We start from the raw sequence: 19,419 nt of genomic DNA, 5'->3' as shown, positions 1-19,419 counted from the left end.
GTCGCTGCCACTGTGATACATGTAGAACATGACATACGCATTGAGAAATGCTGTGAAATTTAGTGACCAAATTTGTTTATTCAAGTTGGGTTTGAAATTTCTGCTACATTTGCCCTTTGACCTTGCAGGGCTTAGGGGAGAATGCTGCTTCGCAGTGCTTCGTAACATATACACCCAAACAAATGAATTCCACTCACCAGAAGCAAATACTGATTGCAGTTTCCGAACAAGCTGGGAGCCACAATGGTCAATGTGCTTGAAAAGCCATGCCTTTCGCCTACCGTGAATATCTCTCCACAGAACGAGTGAACCAACCGCTTTGACAGCACCGTGTGTCCGAAGACGTATGTACTACCCTGACGTGACAAGGAAGCCATTGATGCCTGAAGCACAAATGTTCACATTGTCCACATCTACATGGCTCAATCGCACTTCTAGTGCCCCCCCAGCTTCTTTTATGCGTGCCTGCCAAAATAAAAAACGGGAAGATTGTGCAAATAGGGGGGGGGGGGGGGGGGGGGGGGCTGCCACTTTCAGCGTGTCCAATGAGTCCTAATCTAAACATCCTAAGCATACACACACGCAGCAGCAAGCGTGAAATGCATGTCTAAAAATGTGTGCCGAGGTATCTGAATGCCGCCACCGAGTGTTCTCGCTACGCCTCCACAGCCGACGCAAAACTGATCGGCAAGCCCATCACCAGTTTTCTCTCAGCACCATCGGAGCACTGTTTAAGTTTTTAATGCAAAACCATTACTAGCCCTTTTACACATAATTTCGTCCGCGACCGTTGCTGGCAGCGATGGTTCCAAAAGAAGAGCTATCACGCCACTGTTGGGCATAGAGCAGCTTGGTAATACATATGAGGCATGCGGCTGAGTTCAATACAGGAGGATCAGATGGTGTGACATTTTGGGCAAAGGCACAGAAATGACCCTTTAACTTCAAGTACACCAAGAGGCTGCCTTTAGCCGAGATCAAAAGCCAAGCCAGCAAAGCATCTCTATCTACAGTGGCTGCATTGGCTGGTACAAGAAACACAGTATATCAATTGCCTTTGCAGCCAGCCAAGCCTACTTTGCCTCGGCTAAAATCTGCTTTCATCGATTTCCTGCTTAGCCAATGATGCCGATGGTGCTAGTGTGCCTCTGATGGCGATGCTGGCAATTATGATGCATCTGCTGATTCCTTGATGCTCGTTTCGCAAAAGCCATTCTTTGCAGGCAGAAGCACCTTATCGGAAGATTTAGGGCAATGATCGCGCAATCAGAAAGTTTGGTAAAAAATCTGAAGTATGGAAAAATCAGAAGGGTTGTCAGGTATGTATAAGCAACATGCCTTTCCCCCAAGTGTGTCCCTGTCTGTGGAAGCCACCAAGCAGAGAAAACTTGCTATTAGTACTCAAGTGTGCTCTGCTGCTTGGCACTCGGTAGGTTCTGAAGCATTGCTCATATATACAGTGACAACTTGAAATGTGTGGCACCACATAAGCATGTGATGACCAATTACAGCATTGGAGTTAGTGATAGACCACGGTTATGCATACTTGGTGTCAGAAGCTGGGATGTCAAGAGAATAACCATACCCATGAAACAATAATGTGCCAGAAGTTCTTTGTTAACCTTGGGTTGACCTGGGCTGTCACTCAGCCAATGCGTCAGAGAACATATCTGTGCATACTCACTGTATCCACTTTCGTAAAGAGCTTGATAAACCCGTAGAACGAAGTCCACATAGCGAGCAAATGATATGACGTCCACTGTGTTTGCAAGTTGAGTCACAGTAGATGAGCCCTCAAGGTTACATAATCGCCAACAATTGAAAAGCAGGCATTGAGGGCTGCGTGGAGTCGTGGAGTTGAATTTCAAGTGAAGATGTATTTGTGAAGTGTAGATTTCCTGTCACTATACTCAGTCTCACAAGTTGTTTGCTACACTGCGAAAGGCACAGAAGCCCTGGCCCGTTCAGGATCATACAGACTAGATTAGGTAACTGTGCTCCAACGTGCCTCCCGCCCATTGAAATTGGCCAGGGTGAAAGTAGGAACACGATTACCTACTTAGACCCTTTGCAAAGCTGAGTGCATCATCTGCCCCACATAGCAAAATCCCTGTGGGAGGATATTTTTGCAGGTCCTGGGTGCGCAATCATGTGACACACGGGTGACATAGTCTATACGTCACATACACATATCTTCTGTTGTTTTTTTTTCTTAATTTCTTTTAGAGAGGCGTGCTGCTCAGTCAAAAGGCGCGATGCATGGGAACATAGTGAGCACCGATTCTGTACATGTTCGCAATTTTTCGCTTTCATTCTTTTTCTTTCGATGGTTTGGTGGGGTGGCTGATATGCAAAGCGACGCAGACTCTCTGGTGTCGAGAGTCTGCTTTTTCGCAGCATGCCGCAAGGATGGTGCATTTGCTTTCTGTAGTGTAATGAAAATTTGCAAGAGTACTTGCCGTATGCGGGGCTGCATATATATTGAGTATCAGAGCGCGAGTTATTGCGCACACGCGTGCCCACACACATACAATTTTGTAGTGGCTCAAGAAATAATTCTGTCAAGACTGAGAGCATCTTCTAAAGGGCGCATAAACGATGATGTTTGGATTAAGACACGGAATTAAGATGTTTCACATATGGGGTTTAACGCCCCAAAGCGACTCAGGCTTGTATCACATAAGGGGCCTAACCTGAGGTACAAAACCGGACCAAGTGCGCGGGCACAGAAGCAGTCTAATGTTCACTGCTCCCTCCACTGCCGCTCAGAAAATCGCAGTCCATACCTCACTGCTATGAAAAAAATAAAAAATAAAAATAAAGCAAGCCTGCATACTGCCCCGTGCTTTGCCGAGGGCAGCTCCAAGCCGTCGCTCGCTTGAAACCGCGCCGTCTGCGTTGGCCTGCCAACGCTTATGTGCCCTTAGAAGATGCTCTCAGTCTTGACAGTTTTCTTTTCTGCCACTACAAAACGCATGTGTGTGGTGCGCGTGTGCACAAATAACTCATGCACAACCACTCAATATATTCGCGGCCCTACATAAGGTCAGTGCCCTTGCACGTTTTCATTATAATGAGGAAAGCAAACGCACAATCCCTGCAATGCACTGCAAAGAAGTAGAGTCATGACTCCCGAGTCCTTGCGTCGCTTCGAATGCCAGCAACACCGCCAAACCACCGGAAGAAAAAGAACAAAAGCTAAGCAAAACATTGCAAATGCACAGCATCAGCGCTCCCTCTACATTCCCCTGCATCGTGCCTTTTGACTGAGCAGCACATCTCTCTCAAAGAAAAAAAAACTCCACGAGATACGTGTACGTGACGTATAGGCTATGTCACCCATGTGTAAAGTGACTGCGCACCGAGGACCTGCAAAAATATTCTCCCAATACCTGTTAGGGCAGAAGTTAGGTGCAACACTGAATGTTTCGGTATCAAACCTCATGTTATGCACGAACCTGGCGAGGAGCATGACTTTCCTATTGAAAACCAGGAGGGGAGGGGGAGCATGAATGGTAGTGAGGTAAAGGTGCTCTTAATCACTTAATCCCCTTAATTGCGAGAGCAAAACAAGGCGGAGTGGAGCAGGTAATTGATGTGGTCATTGTCACAAGAGATGTCTCCTGGCAGCACCCTATTTCTGCCCCCAAAACAGGTATGGCCGCCACAGTGAAGGGGTTTTTGCTGAGCAGGAAAGCATTGCAGAAGTATTCTGCTAGAAGAACCCCATACTGCCATTTACGTATGCTAAAACCAGAGTCCTCCCTCTACACTCACACTCTCAAATCCTGAGGATGTGTTTTGGTCTACTCTCCACAGAAGGGGTATAGTGTCAGTTATCTTTAAGCCTCAAAATAATTAATGTTTTTCACAAACACACACATACTTCAAGGTGGAAATGAGGCCGCCTGCTTCTTGCCACATTTGCTATCCTCAGCAGCTCCACTTCAATGAGGACAGAAGCCAACAACACTTTCCTCAGTAGTTGTAGTTCCTCTATAGCCAATACGGCATGCCGACAAGTAAAAACTGCTTGACATGATCCCCCACGCACAAATTACAGCAGCTTAATGCATAAAAGTACAGATAACGCTGAATTTTGAAGCGAAAAGCTTCACTACAAGGGTCGGAGCCAAGCTTCGCGTGAGCCGGTGCACAAATTTGCCAGTTCTGCGCATGCGTGAAACCGAGTGACGTCACAGCCAAGGCCAGCTACGCAGCTCCCTCGCCAAGCTCTGACAGCGCTGCCTAGCAAGGCTTAAGATGTGCGACTCCTCCTCATTAAAAAAAAAATTAAGTCTCCATCCGGGAATTGAACCTCCACCCCTTGGATCCCCAGGCGAGCGCTTCACCGCTTAACCACGCCCCAGGTCGTGAAACGCTCTTTATAACTCCACTTGTCTACCGTGAGAATAATAGCGGGATTCTGCAGGTGACACATACTGTGACTGGCGCGCAATTTGAAAGTACCAAAGACTAAAATAGTTAAGTCACTCAATTAGGGTGACGTCAAGGATGTGACGTCACCCATCTGCCATCAGCTATGAGGATCAAGCGGGAACGGGTGCACTCCAACGCCGCCGGGCTGCGCTTCTTGCCTTCCACAAGTGGCAGATGCTGCGCCTTTCCTTTCCTGTAAACGAATTATAGAAATCCGGTGAACTTAGAAGCGCCTGACATGGAAGCCAAGGAGAGTTTAGCTGCTAGCGAACGGCACTGAAGACTGGAGAAATTAACTTCTTCTGATCCTGAGGTAGTCACTGCTTTACGCTGCGTACATCCAGACATAGCAGAGCTAAGCCATCTTTCATTTTCTTTCTTCATCCAATTAACCACTGAACCACTTCTTTCTCAGTCATCGCAGCGCTACTGGCATCCCGGTATGTAGCATCCCAGTCATGGTGGTACGGCAAAATTCTGAGACCAATAAGCACTCAAGAACTCTGATTATATGCAGCCGGCCTGCAACCACTTAGAATACTGTAGCTCATTATAAAATGAAAGATAGTAGTAATTATGCAAAAGCAGTGCAATGTCAAGCACACTGAAACCTATATCGACAGCACTGTCACTGCTATGTTCCGCTAATTTAAATTGCCGTCAGAGAAATATACCTAGCCCAACCACTGTAGCAGCCACAGTGAAGGTGCATGAGCCTTCACTTAGAGGCATACTATCCTCACATCTTACAGATTATTGTAACATATGCCTCTGTGCTCCGAGCTTTGCTATCAACACTACCACTTTCTGGCATCCTGAGTGATGACGCAAGATGTTTCCAAGACAAATGCATACTTAGAGAGTATATATGTTAACCAAGCATCAACATTCCTAAAGAGTCTCAGCGAAAAGAAACATTCTATGTAGGCGTGAAAAGGTCCTGTTTTCTTTTTATTTTTTCTTCTGGTTCTGACTGCTTGGGCACTATTCTTTAGCCAAGGGCATACATATTTGTATTGGCCATAATAATTCAGTAGGCACTTCCGTTGCATGCCTCTCGCCAATATGTGTGTCCACTACTCCTTATCAACTAACCCACTAAGCCATTCTTATGTAGGGAAAATCACAAAATGTCATAAGTAAAATACATACAAAAGCTTTTCTTTCGTGCAGCTATCAGAACATGCCTCACTCAAAACAACCTTGATTGCAATACTAGTTTAGTAGCATCATGACATTTCACTACATACTACTACATTTTAGTGACCTTTAAATTTTGCATAAGCTTCAGCAGCAAATTCACCCTGCCATAAAGAAAACCACATAAACTAGGGACTTTACGCTTACCTGGCCAGCATAATCAGCAAGGAGAGGTTGTGTGTGGCTCCTAGATAAAAGAAAATTCACATTATTAAGCACAAAGTCTGCAGACTTTTTTAAAAGTCAAGTTCTTGCCGCCCTCGGCCCCATATCAACACAACAAAAGGAAAAATGCCTGCTTAATGTGACAGTGCGGCTTACCAGGCCTACATACCAAAACTGAACACTAATGATGTTACTATACTGAAGGAAAAACAAAACAGATATTGAATCGCTTCATTATCTTGTCACGTCCATTAAAAAGTAGGCCTCAGATTTTCCTAACTTACACTGAAACGGGTAACAGTGAAAGCTGTACCCTAAACCTCTTTAACATAAGACTGCTCGGTCCCTGGCGCATTCGCAGTCTATGATTACATATGGCATAGTACTATCAATGACACACTCCTTTCTCTTCTCTTTTCAGGGTCAGTACAAAATGTATTGGGACTGAGTTTAGCTACCAAAAGGTGCAGGGGGTCTCCTTAGACAAGAAATTTGATGGAGCTCAACTATAAGAAAGCAGCCCTCAAAGGGACCAGTGGAAGACAAGAAGAGGACCAGAAAAATTACCCTCCGAAAAAGTTTTCAAGGAGTTCCTATTTGAGACCAATCTATTCATGGCAGTTTCATGTAAAAGTTGTGTGCAATTTAGGAGAGCAAAGAAAGACATGCTGAAAAGATTAAAAAATAAATAGGGGCAAGACAAGTGGGAATTGAGAAAAAGTGGGCCACCTGTAACCCTGGTCTGGCCGCGTGCCGGGTTGTCGCTTTGGGTTTAGTTATATAAGCTCATGCTTTCTTCGATTGTTCCCTCTGAAGTGCACCTTTAGTTGCCATGCAAGCTCGCTTTTCAGAGAAAACCCATGTAACTTTTTCGTGGATTTTAAGGAGCAAATCAAAATTTCAGGAGTTCCAAAGCTCCTTGAAATAGTATTTGAAAATCAAGGGTACTCAATGATATCAAAGGCCTGTGCGAACTGCACTTCATGATCATCATTTTGAAGTAAATGGCTTACCAGCCCAGACTCTGAGGCCTCCGCCCAATTAAGTATGGATTCCTCACGGAGAACTTGTGAAATCAGCCGGTAAAACTTCTGGCTTTTCCTACCTTAAAAAACTCGCACTTTCAGTAAAACAGCAGCATCTTAGTGGATAGAATGCAGTAATTAATAACACAAGCCAGCTTCAGCTGGTCCTTAATGTCCTTTTATTGCCCTAAAGCAGAACATAAGCTATGAAAGACATCATGAAGGAGGGCTCTGGGTTAATTTCCAGAGCCCTCTTCCACCAAAAGTTCTTTAAGCTCTGCACTGGCACTGCACAAAATGTGGGCAAATTTGCATTTTGCCTCTATCGACAGGTGACAGGCAGCATTCCATTCCACAATCTCAGGCTCAGCAGCCAAAAGTCATAGCCAGTAAGCAACGACAGCAAGCAAAGAAAAGAAAATCCTGAAGAAACCGAAATGTCAAAATAAACATGAGGGGTCACAAATGCAGTAGTGGGTTAGGCAAATGAGGAACTACACATGATGAAAGATGTATTCAGCACTTACATCAATGTCCTACTTCTTGCCCATCATAGCGCCGCGCAATTCCGGCAAAGGATATTGCAGAGGTTGAAGGAGCCATTGCTTCTGAAGCAACAGAGAGTTTGTTGTAAGGTAAAAAGTACCATGAACCAACAAATTAATCAAAGCGTAATATACTGCAACACCTACATGCAGAGGCTTTGAGAGCAATAAAGACACAGAGTAGGAACACCACAATATTGTTTCTTTTTTCTTGAAATGACGTGTGACATGCTGTGTGTTACTGTAGGTCACTGCATAAAATTCGCCTTTCCCTGCTAAATAATCTTAAATTAACATTTTTTGGGGGTTCAAACTTTCACTTTGGGATTGAATTAGTTGAAGGACGACTGCCTACAATGCCAGAGAAGAAACAATGTTGACATCATCAGACATACCAACAGTGAAATAAAATAACTTCTTTCACTTCAACTCGTCGCCAGCCTGGCAAAAAAACAGGCCAGGTATCACAGTGCCCATAGTTACAAATAAAAAAGCATTTACTTGATTTTAACTGCAAATACATTTTAACATCAACCTATCCATAATCCACTAGTGTTCGCTAGGTCCGAGATGAGGCGAGCTCTTCCTTTTTTTATGCTTAATATCGAGTGAGCCTCTTAATTGGTACTGCAGGGCCTAATGGGCACCGTGTAGGAGTAACTCGCAGCGGGAAGAACAGTTTCGTAATGACCCGTGTGCCCGGCCGTGCAGCAGAGACGCGGCTGATCTGCTGTGCGCAGGGCGCATTCGCCATTCGTTCTTTCTATTCGCGGCATTCTATGGTCACAAATGATTTGCTAGGTTGCAGTCCCTTGGTTGCTGCTGTTGTACACATTTTCACTGGCCTGATAAAATATTTTTCAAGTCCCTGAATAAGCTTTACGAACTGAAGCGATGCTAAGTTTAGATTGCTGCCATTCAACGATCAGTGAGCTGGCAATCATGCACGAGTTTGCCGCGTCCAGATTTTCCGCAAAGCATTTTTCCCGAGAGGACACACTACCTGCACCTGCATTAGCACTCTTTCTCAACCCGTAAAAAAAAATATTTAAAGAAATTGGGCAACTCATAGGCATCAGCGCAATCTGCATGGTGCCAATTGGTATGCCCAACAAATGGAATGCACGTCTACTGGGACTGCCGTGCGCTCGTGGATGCAGTTGTTCATTGCATAATTTTTTTATTTAAGCTGTCCTGTGGCCTATATTTCCCTGTCTACGATAGCTTGCATAAGCACCAGTACAATGCAGAGAGTAATCAATAGGAATGGAATGTTTTAATTGCGCATTTACTATGTCTTGCGTTTAGTTTCGCGAATTTGGTTTGACAACTTTTTTTTTTGCTTGCTTGCTTTCATTACTTTTTTTCCTCCCTTTCAGCTCGTTCTTTTTTTTCCTTCCACACTTATGCCGCTACTTTCCTTCTCTTGGGCGGCTTCCTTCGTCCGTCCCCCAGCCTGACGAAAGGGCGGAGAAAGAATGTGAGAATAACATACTGTAAGGCAGGGGTTCTCAAACGTTTTTGCTTGGAGGAACCCCAAAAGCTTTCAATAAGTTGCAGGGACCCCCGCCTTCACTTACGAGTAATGTTGTCAAGTGCATTTTTGCAAAGAGAGAGTTGCAAAGGTTAAATGTTTATTGCACAGATTAATACAAATACTAATGTGATGGGTGGTACTGCTTTCCTTTTAAGAGCAAGTCAAAGCGTGGCTCAGTAGCACTCAGAGCCAGTCTCATATCAGCTGCCGGGTCAAGACGGCTCCTGTGCTTGTTCTTCAGATAGGCGAGGGCTGAAAATGCCTGTTCACATGCATATGTAGTTGCAAAGGGAAGTGAAATGTCCACTGCCCTTTCAAAGAGGCATGGAAACAGTGGAGCAGTCCCCATCCAAAATGTCACCAAGCCTTCACCATTAAATTTCGCTTTGACAGCAGTGCTTGCCCTGAGCTCTGAGGATTCTCGCGGAACACAAGACAGCCCGCGGAACCCCTGTGTTCCGCGGAACCCACTTTGAGAACCCCTGCTGTAAGGAAAAGAAGTTAAAATAAGCTGAAATGAAGCTTACTTTCATGAAGACATTTTACGCAACATAGGAAACACGGGAAGCTGCCGAAAGCCTTGACAACCTACATCGGATGATTGGCCGATGCCTGACCCGCTTTAATCATTTCCCCAAGTATTCGCTAAAACTTTCAGCTACATAGATGAGTGCCTTGTCTTCCTGGAATGTAATGCAAACCAAACGAAAATGTCTAAAAAAACACTTCCCTATCTGACGTTGAAGTACCGGCTGTCTGCTTCGCCCACTTCTGTAGATGTGATTCATAAAGCCCCTGTCTGCCATTCCATACGCTTTATTCATTTAGTTGTGTTAATGACATTTCGATGTCTGCTGAGCTGTTGAACCTCGAATGATAAGCTTATCATGCCGTACTGCTCCCCAATCAAGTCTAAAGTAAAAAATAAGTAAAAAAATAAAAAAACGTCATTTATTATTTATTTTGTTTTTACTTATCAGTGGATGTGCTCTAAACAGATCCCGCATTCATTACACGCCATCCTGCTTCGAACAAGTGGTCGAGCGGCTGGCTGCCACCTGTTACCCTCCCCTGTCAAAACTTAGTTTTGTGGCAGAGGACTTGAAAGTACTGTTAAAGGGGCAATAAGGATCGAAAAAAACACGAAAGAAAACTAGCATTCAAGTTGGGATTTGAGGCAGGACGTTTTTCAACGAAAGAGGCTACAATTCTGACACGTGACAGTGACAGAGGAAGACATGCATGCGTATTAGAAATGGTAGATCGCTTGTTGTGCCGTGCTGTAAGAGAGTTTCCATTCTCATAGCTGTGTTGCTGTATCAGCGACCGCGTGCCATCTGCCATCCTTTCCTTTATCGTCGAGAAAAGTGGCAACCACCTCACCAGAAAACAGCTAAAGCTCTTCAAAAGCCGTCTGCTTAATATAAGTGCCTCAAGTTTTCAGGCTTGCCGCTTTTTATGGAAGGGGGGGGGGGGGGGGCTTTTTTTTTTCTTCGACTCCAGCTTCATTCATTTATTCTTCTCCCATACTCGTTGCATCCTTCTCGGCCGCTCTTTTTTTTTTTTTCTCAGCCAACAACTCAGCTTGGGGCGTTCTAGGCTGGCCTTTGTGAAGCTGTGCCATACTTGGGAGGAAAGGTGTTCACCACAAATGTTTTTTGTATTTCTCTACATTTTTACCGTGTTTTCTACCCCCCCCCCCCCCCCCCCGCCCCTCGTTTTTTTGCTCGGCCTTTTCCCACTGCGCGCGCTTCTCCTGTCGTCTTCAGTTTCTCGTGTTTCCAGCCTAGAAATAAACGCCCAGCGGGTGGCCAGGGCTCGTCCCTGTCTCCCCGTCTTGTGTCATGTGGCTCTCGCATTGCTTGCGCTTCGCTACGTCGCTCGAGCTGGCTGAAACTGCCGCCATTTTGCTGCGCAGGCCGCCTTTTTCAAGCGCGCGCCCTGCCTAGGCGGCCGCGCGGGTCACTACAAAAACGTTCCGGCGCTCACTCGTGGTGCTGCCTATTCGCCGTGAGTGCTACCCCCTGAGTTTCTGCATGGTGCCCATACATGCCTGCAACTACAATAATACTTTTCTAAGAAATGTGGAACTTCATTATACAATTCATTTCATGACCGAAGTAACAGAGAATGCATTTTTTCTTGAAAGGAGCAGCGCGAAAAAACGAGGGCGTGAAAGGAGACAAGACAGGCGCTAACTTGCAGCTAAAGTTTATTGAAGCAAGCATGAAATATATAAATAAGTCAAGCGAAAACGCAAGGCACTAAATCCCTGATAAGCAGAAAGCAAAACATGAGGCACTAAAATTCTCGAACAGTTCCCTGATCTAGATAACCCAACTCATTACACGTTAACGTGATGCATGGTTTACAAATGCATTCATTACCTAGTCTTAAAATGTTTCTAGCTTCAATGGATTTCCCGGTTGATTTGCAATGGATGACAGCCAGAATGCGTGTAGCTGAAAGAAACTGAAAGCAGCCAATGCATTCCTTACAATGCACAGCTAAGTTGGTACCTCTGCTTATATCTACACAAATGGAAGCGTTTGGAAATTTTAGTGACTCATGTTTTGCTGTCTGCCTATCAGGTGGTTTGCGGTGCTGTTTGACTCCTCTATATATTTCATGTTTGCGTCAATAAACTTTAGTTCAGAGTTAGTGCCTGCTTGCTTCCTTTCACGTCCTTGCTTTTTCGTGTTGTTACGGTCGAGATGACGCCTTACCAACTCGCCCAAATTGCCATCCTTCCGATTATATTTTAGGCAGTGAAGTTTCACTTCCTGCAGCACTGACCAACATACATGACCAGATTTGATCAAACTAAAAGCCAATCAAACAGCATCATCATAAAGCATGAAAGTTGACTCAGGAATGCAATTCTCCATGCCAACACAGCTTGCACAGACATGATTTTTTGTGGTAAACAAAACACTGGACTGTTGCAAGGGTGGTACAGAGCAAGCAGAGGGTGCTCTGACAGTGAGGAAATGTGGCATTGAGTCTTGCTGTACACGAGGACAACGTTGTGGGGCTATACAGCGGAGTCTAGGTACGAAAGAAAAAGATGTTTCTGTCCCCTTGCCGTGGAGAGTGGTTTGCTCAATGTTTGGGTAAGGAGTGTGCAGAGGTGAAGGGAGGAAGTCTGAGAGTTAAGGCAAGGTCACTAGGGCTGAAGTAACCCATTCTACATGGCAAGGGGAGAGAGGTATGTTGTCTCCTCTTTCTTGCCTAGCTTCAGCTGCATAGCCACAGACAGTTCGTTATCCCCGAGTAGAGTGATGTGCTACCACAATCAAGACTTGTAGAATTGAAAACTGAAAGTAAAACAGGGGTACAACACCATTAAATTATCCATGGCATACAGGTGAATAGCACGCTGCACTCGTGGTTTGCTGATGGCATATTTAATTATTTTATATTAAAAAATAAAAACAAAAGTTAGTGACCCATAAATATGATACTCCTGCTCTTATGAGGATTCCACAGCTATGTAAATTGTATGAAGTGAACCTATGAATAGCTTGCATTGACAACACACTGGGCACCCACAGGTGAACCAAAAGTGGACCAAAACTCTGTCTAATCTGCGTTCACCACCTTCATCATGAAGGTATTGCAGGCACTAAGCACAGTTCACCATCACAGCACTTCTGTTATATCCAAGCCATATATAAAAGCTACTCAGCTTGTCACATGAACATTTAAGCAAAGATATGACTTTTCAAGGGTCAAATTATGACACTGACCAAATTCTCATGTGAAAACCAACATTTATAACCAAATCAGCACCTTTTTCGGAGTTCACTGAGTAGGAGTGAGATATACTTTAAACTTCTTTTTGTCAACTGCCACTGTTTCAGGAAAAAGGTTCATCAAGGTGTAAGTAACCACAAACATCGAAATTTCGAAGGGTAGTGAGGGGCAGACTTTGTGGCATTGCGAAGGTCATCTACTAATGCTAACAGTAGGCAGCCTTGATTTGATTCATGGGGTTCAACATCCCAAAAAAACTTTGACTATGAGGGTCAGCCATTGTAGGTAGCTCTGGATAATTTTGACCCTCTGCGCTTCTTTAATGTGCACTGACACTGGACGCCTAGCTTCTTGCCTCTATCGAAATGTAACCACCCCGGCTGGGACCAAACCTGGGTCACCCAGCTCACTAGTCAAGTGCCCTAAACACTGTAGCCGCCACGACAAGGTGTAGGCAGCCTTGAGGCAGGGTTACATTGCAGGCGTGTTTTGTACAAGCCAAGCTTATATAAGCTAACTATGGCCAAGCTGCGACTCATGAGTGCCATGAGGCTCCTTGCAAAGTCCAGGAGCGGCTCGCGACTCCTTGGCAACTGTCCACTACCTCATTATCCGCAGTATTTCTGCCCCTAAAGACTGCTTCTTTGTTCTTTCCACTTACTTTAAGTTCCAATTAATCTACTGTTTAGAATTCTTTTGAGCAATGAAAGTGATGAAGCCAAAACAATGTGCCACCCTTACGGACACACATCTAACAGAGCTGCTCAGGACTGCAACCATGCTCAATCGAGAATTTCAATTGGCATGCTTTACAAATGGGGCAGCAGAGGCATATTAACAGTCATCACAAGAGTTCTTCACTGTGACCACCAGCTTTGTTAAATAAATAAATAAATAAAAAAAAAAGAAGTCATGCTCAACATTTTACTTTGCACTTTGTAAAATGTTGCCTTTTTAAAAAAGTCAAGAGTGCTCATTAAAGGTATGGCAGCTGTTACTGCAGGCGCGTAGCTAAAGAGCTGTCTGACATATGCCGGCATGCTACTGGCTTGCTCGTACATGGAGCTGAGCCTTAGCTACTTTCGTGGTGATGCAAAGAGGTGTCTGTCCATGCTAACATCTCAGCTTTTCTATAATGGCGAAGATCGTCTCCACTCCCGCTTGTGCTGTGAACATTCCTGTCACTAGCACATACTGAAAGCAAAAGCGATGGCAGCAGGCAATGCGACATATGCCAGCACAGAGACGCGTTCACTTGCTTTTTCTCTGCACATATAGTGAATTACAACCCCAGAACTGAAGTGGTCTGCCTGCTCCATGACAGAGCACCTGCATTCAACATAGATTGTGTCCCGATTCTGCGTTTGGAACTCGTGCACCGGCCAGCAAAAGTAGGTGGTGCCCATGGACTGACAGAGGAAGTACCCGTCATTCCGTGAGCTAGTCTGTGCTTCATGTACACCTGCCATCTGTTTTCAAACCTGTAATAGGTCTGCATTTCTCCAACTGCTTCTTGGGATGGTGATGACATCAATCGTTTATGCCATTCTTTCGTATAGCCGAGTGCGGGTAAGCACGGTAAGATTTCTTTGGCACTATTCTCAAATAAAACAAAGTTGCAGTTCAGCGTTTTCACTGTTTCAGAGTAGAGGAATGGCTTCGAGTTCATGAATAGCACATAAAGATGGTTTGCGCCTGTAGTTTTCCAGTTGCTCTCCGAAGTGAGGTCTTTAAAAACGATTATTACATACTACTGCTGCTCTCTGACTTGCTGTCCTAAAGAGTGAGCACTAGCTCATCACAGCAATTTGCATTCATAGCAGCTGCAAGTACCGATCGTCTATTATAGAGCATGAAAGGGCAGAAACAAACTGCTGGAAATGGAGGGCACACCTGAACAAATACTCAAGTAAACTTCCAGCCGATTCTGTTGATTGCGGCAGAGCAGTCCGGACTGCTCCATGGAGCGATCTTAGCTCTGCAATCGCTCCCTGTCTGCATTTGGAATACAGTTGCTCCAAAAAGAGTAGGAAACATTGTTCTGTAACTGCAATTGGAATTCACCATTAGTAAAGTCTTGTTATCTATCACCTCGATCTGCTAATTTAAGTAGCATTAGAACAGTCTGCGATGCTGCAGGGACCTCCGATCCCACACCAAGGCTTGAGTGCCCGTAGCAGGCACAACATGCATCTAGAGGTGCCAGATAATGTAACTCGTAAGAAATGTTAAGCCAACGCTTCTTCCCCTGCTGACAGAGCGAACAGTATGTTCATCATCAAACCTTCTTTTAAACACTATCTCGTGGCAGTGGCAAAAGGCATTTCGAATCCACTGGAGGTCTAACCTAGCACAGTGGCGATGAACAAGCCCCTGAGCCTGCCATGTGCCAAGGCGTAAATGTGCTTCACTGCATTGCACGAGTGAACAACTGGAAGGCTGGAAGCTTCAACAATCTGTTTTCAACAAACAGTGACGTTGTTTGGGTAGTTAGGTTGGAATACTACGCAAGTACCCTGCCCGTAGCTTCACCTACTAGATTTTCTCTTAAAGGCATGACCAGCAAACAATGTCTGCAACTTAAGTCAGGAGTACAATCACGGCATATTCTGAAGACTGCAACCATCACACTGACTTTTTGATCATGCCAGTCACGTTAACATCAAATCCAAGCCATATAATGTGGCATCTTATGGAACCCCTCGCACATACAAATCACACCAAGAAATGCATGCCAGTCAGTCCAAAGGCAGCCTTTCATCAGCATACTAGTCCATGGCCTTCACGGTGGCACCAAGTTTGCTCCCCCACCCCCCTGTGAACACGCAATGTTTGCACCCCAACTCAGGTTACACACAATGTGGCGGCTCCTTGAACGAAACAGCAGCTGTGCACCAAGAAAGGCAAAAGCTCGTCCCTAGCTTCCACTATGTCAACTCTGAAGAATGTGCCGAGTCGAACCAGAAATATGAAGTTTCACAAGAGAATTTGAGTGCCATGTTTTTGCCTTTCAACTTTACGTGCTCTCTAGCTGATCTAGGTGTGATTCATTTTGCATTCAAGACTCAAGTTTTGCTTTAACAATCTTTACCAGAACTGCAGTGCAACTGCCTCTATTATCTAACCATTTTGTTTCTTTTTTTTTTCTTTTTGCTAAAGCTGAAATGGTGAGCAAGTGGTCTGGCTATACAATAATCTTTTACAGCTGCAAGAGCAAACTAGAGAAATCATTTCTGTGAGCTTTCCTTTTTAAAGCTGCCTTGTTGACAATTTCCTGCCTGCAAGCCAGTGCAGAAATGTGAGATTATAGCTACCTGCACACTTACAACTTTCATTCAATGATCACAACACTGACATGGTGATCGAGTAATATATAGGAAGATATTGGCACCAGCGCACTAAGCATTCTGTCTCTTGTTCCTCATGAAGGGCCAATGCTCTCGAACTGCCAAACCTTTTATCATGCCAAAACATGCTCATCCAATCAATTATGAATTGTGGGAGGCTGCGCACTCAAAAATGGAAGCACTTCCATGCAAAAATGCAAAAAGAAGCCGATTGCAGAATGCAACCTGACTGTTCAAACGTTCAAACCATGTCTGGAAGTGCATGTGGCAACCAAGTGATTCATAAATGTGGTAGCCATTTATAAGCTACATCCAGACACAACACCACTTACATATCAACATCTACAGTTGTTTCTACAAAACATGCATAAATTAAAACAAAAACGCCACATCTGAATGATACTTTAAAAAGCAAAGGTTTGTTTTGCTTGGAATTCTGCATGCACTCCTCAATTTGAAACCTGCATGATTTTCATATTCCCACATCTGTGATGAAGCAGTGGTATATTGAGTAGAGAAAAACTGCTGCACACATTTTGATTCACATTTCATATCAGTGATGATGCCAATTGTGCATCTCAGCAAAATTAGGTCAGTTAAATTTTTTTTTGCTTCATTTCTAAAATATTAGACAAAAAATCAATACTATTGTACTGTTGAAAGCTTAATTACCCTTACACCTTACTGCCATTTCTGAACTGAAGGACTGAGTTTGGTGTGTCATTTATATGCACTTTGTAGATTTTGTGAATTACTTCGGTCAAGACAGATAGTATAAAGACGAAAATGTCAAACCAATACAGGCGCAAAAAATGTCAAAATAGCTGAAAAACTTTTTTTGCTTTACCTTCTAGTACTACCCAAGGCTTGACAATGGAACTAAGTACGGTTGCAGCTGAATCATACCGCCGTCATGTGTTCGCCGGCTCTATCTCATAATACGCACAATTTAATGGTACATAACAATAATGAGTTAGCCCTGTCATAAAGCAGGTAGGTTTTACCGCTTATTCAGTCCGTGTAGTTTCAACTGCAGCGTAATATAAGGCCCGGGCCGAGGTATTACGAACTGGCCCTTTCTAAATTCTTGCTGAAGGCTGAATCGCAGAACGGCACCTGCATCGTGCACCCCGCAATGGGCTTACGCGTGCTAATTTTTACGGCATATTCTACTCTCATCGTGCAGCTCCGAAGACTGTCTCCTTTCTGTCTATTTTCCAAGAAGCTGCAAACGCATTCAACCCTCCCCCTTCTCTTAATCTTGCCAAAAGCAAAAATTCGTTTGTTATAATGACATGCGCGTCTTGTTTTTACGAACTAGCGCTGTGTTGGCATGCAGGACCAGTTTTACGCAAAGTTTTCAGGAGAATGTACAGAAAAGAAGGAAATTATCTTACCTCTGAGATGCCAATCGTATCCCGGGTGGTGGCCGCCGTCAACGTAGTGTTTCCAGTGAAAGCGCACAAAGGAAGACGCACTATCTGTCGGGCACGCCGGCACACTTTCTGCACAGGTTTACGCTGAACCTGACCACGCTTCTGCACATCGCACGAGCTATTTAGTTGCTCTTTGTGCCAAGCACAACAGAACTTCGAAGTAGGCGCGACGCTACCAACGAATATTGGCTACGATGGGCCTTGTTGGCTATGGCTAGCACTTTAACAAGCTGCGGTGCTTCAGCTGGTTTCGTTTTCGGTTTCGGAAGTCGCTGACTTGCGCATCAGCTTCAAGCACGGTGTGAGGCGCCTACGCTGCATGTTTGTCGTGTATGTACGCCTGTAATTTGCGCATTCAGAAATGTGGCGATGCTAACGAAAGACCACCGTGAGTTTCGCTTCTTTTCTCGCGACGCTGGACAAACCATCCACGCGCTTGCCATGGACGAGGTTGACTGTCGTATTCAGGTCAGAAATGCAGTGCTGTGGTTTGGCGAGTCGGAGCTTTAGCCCAAATGCATCGCCAAGTTCCTTGCGAAAATTCCTGATCATAAACAGCGACAGTGGCCACTGTTTCTGTTGTGTGTTTAAATGGGAAGACTACGGCCTTCTACAGATCGAGTGATTTGTTTGGAAACCGAAGACGCCGTCGTGCTCGTCTACTGTTCCTTTATGGCTGCAACATCTATGGCTGTCAGCTCAAAGTGGTCGCCAGCGAGCGATACTTTATTTTGTAATGTACGTGTGCCTCCTTACTTCCAGTGTTTAGCTCTTGAATGGTGATGAAATTCTTAATGCCTGTAGCTTATAGCAAAAGCAAGCACAGTTGTGTGAAAGCCCACCGTGTCAAGTCAGGGATACGCGACATGTAAAAATAGCTTACTGATCAAGCTTTAAGTTAAGGAAGTGTGGGGTGTTTGCGTGCATGTTACTTCAATTAAGCATTAATGAAACTGGCCATACAAATATTTCAACAATTGTCTCTGTAACAGCATATAACAACTGTCTGAACCAGTCGGTCTCGGTCTGAACAACGATGTTGCCTCGAAAGAAAGCACGGCATCGGGTTCCTCATCCTCCCTGTCGAAGGACTCCAGAAATTTCTTAAAAATGACTTCGACGATGTTGTCGCCTATGCCGTCGCGACGCATCGCGAAAACTTACAGCTCGCGTTGCACGGAAACTGGCGAGCAGACGACCAGGCTCATCTGAAGTGGGGCCGCTGACGCGCTGCACCTGCACCTGAACGCCTGAACCACAAAACTGGAACTGCACCTCGCCGGCACCCAACTGGCACCGGTGGAACCTTTTCAGAATTAGTGCCGAGAACCAGTTCTGAATCGAACGAACCTACCGAGACTGGAAAATCGAATGTAACCAATGCTATCCATGGCAGAAATAGGCAGGTCATGAAGGCTGGGCTTGAACATCCGCGAATGAAACATAGCCACAATAGGGAAAGAGACTAGTGAAACAAAAAATTATATCAGTAAAAATAAAAAAAAAACTGCATTAAGATAAAAATAACAAACCTTTTGATATTGTGTATTGTGAAAGAATTAAGCTATTTTATTAAACAACTGTTATTTTTTATATTTTGCAACACTCTCGTTGCGCCCTTCCTTGATGACTGAGTGTTGCAACGATTCCGTGAGGTGCTTGCGAATGATATGTTCCCTGGAAAACTAGGGCCATACTATGGTCTTTGGGCAGGGATGATAGCTATACGAAAGAAGCAACGAAGCTTTGAACGACTGGCAGCTCGGTTGGCTTGGTGGCAGCCGAATAGCAGTTGAAGTGAAAACCGCGCAAGTTTTAAAATCTCAAAGCTGTGAAAAAGCGCGAGGTCTATGTCGGTGTAAATAAAGTCTTCGCACTCACTCACTGAGACGAAACGGCTAAGGGGGAAAAAGAAATGCCTGGACACGCTGTCGCCCGTTGCAGATCCATCCAACTGCTCCCATGAAC

General features: G+C 44.7%; 1 protein-coding gene and 1 long non-coding RNA gene across 2 annotated transcripts in view; both read right to left on the bottom strand.

Moving 5' to 3' along the window:
* The window catches only part of LOC146202134 (uncharacterized), a 711,309-nt gene that overhangs the window by 552,400 nt on the left and 139,490 nt on the right, over window positions 1-19,419 (bottom strand). The gene's annotated exons all lie outside the window — the stretch shown is intronic.
* On the bottom strand, window positions 523-18,575 carry LOC146202137 (uncharacterized). The gene is made up of 4 exons (XR_014703653.1): window positions 17,413-18,575; window positions 7,358-7,438; window positions 5,788-5,827; window positions 523-4,633 (listed from the first exon to the last, which is right to left on the bottom strand). It is a non-coding gene; the product is annotated as an uncharacterized LOC146202137 (long non-coding RNA).

This window comes from Amblyomma maculatum, chromosome 1, assembly GCF_055883805.1.
Source record: "Amblyomma maculatum isolate TAMU_Amacu chromosome 1, ASM5588380v1, whole genome shotgun sequence".
Taxonomy (NCBI): domain Eukaryota; kingdom Metazoa; phylum Arthropoda; class Arachnida; order Ixodida; family Ixodidae; genus Amblyomma; species Amblyomma maculatum.
The sequence above is the reverse complement of the archived record's forward strand: the minus strand, read 5'-3'. Positions and strand labels throughout refer to the sequence as shown.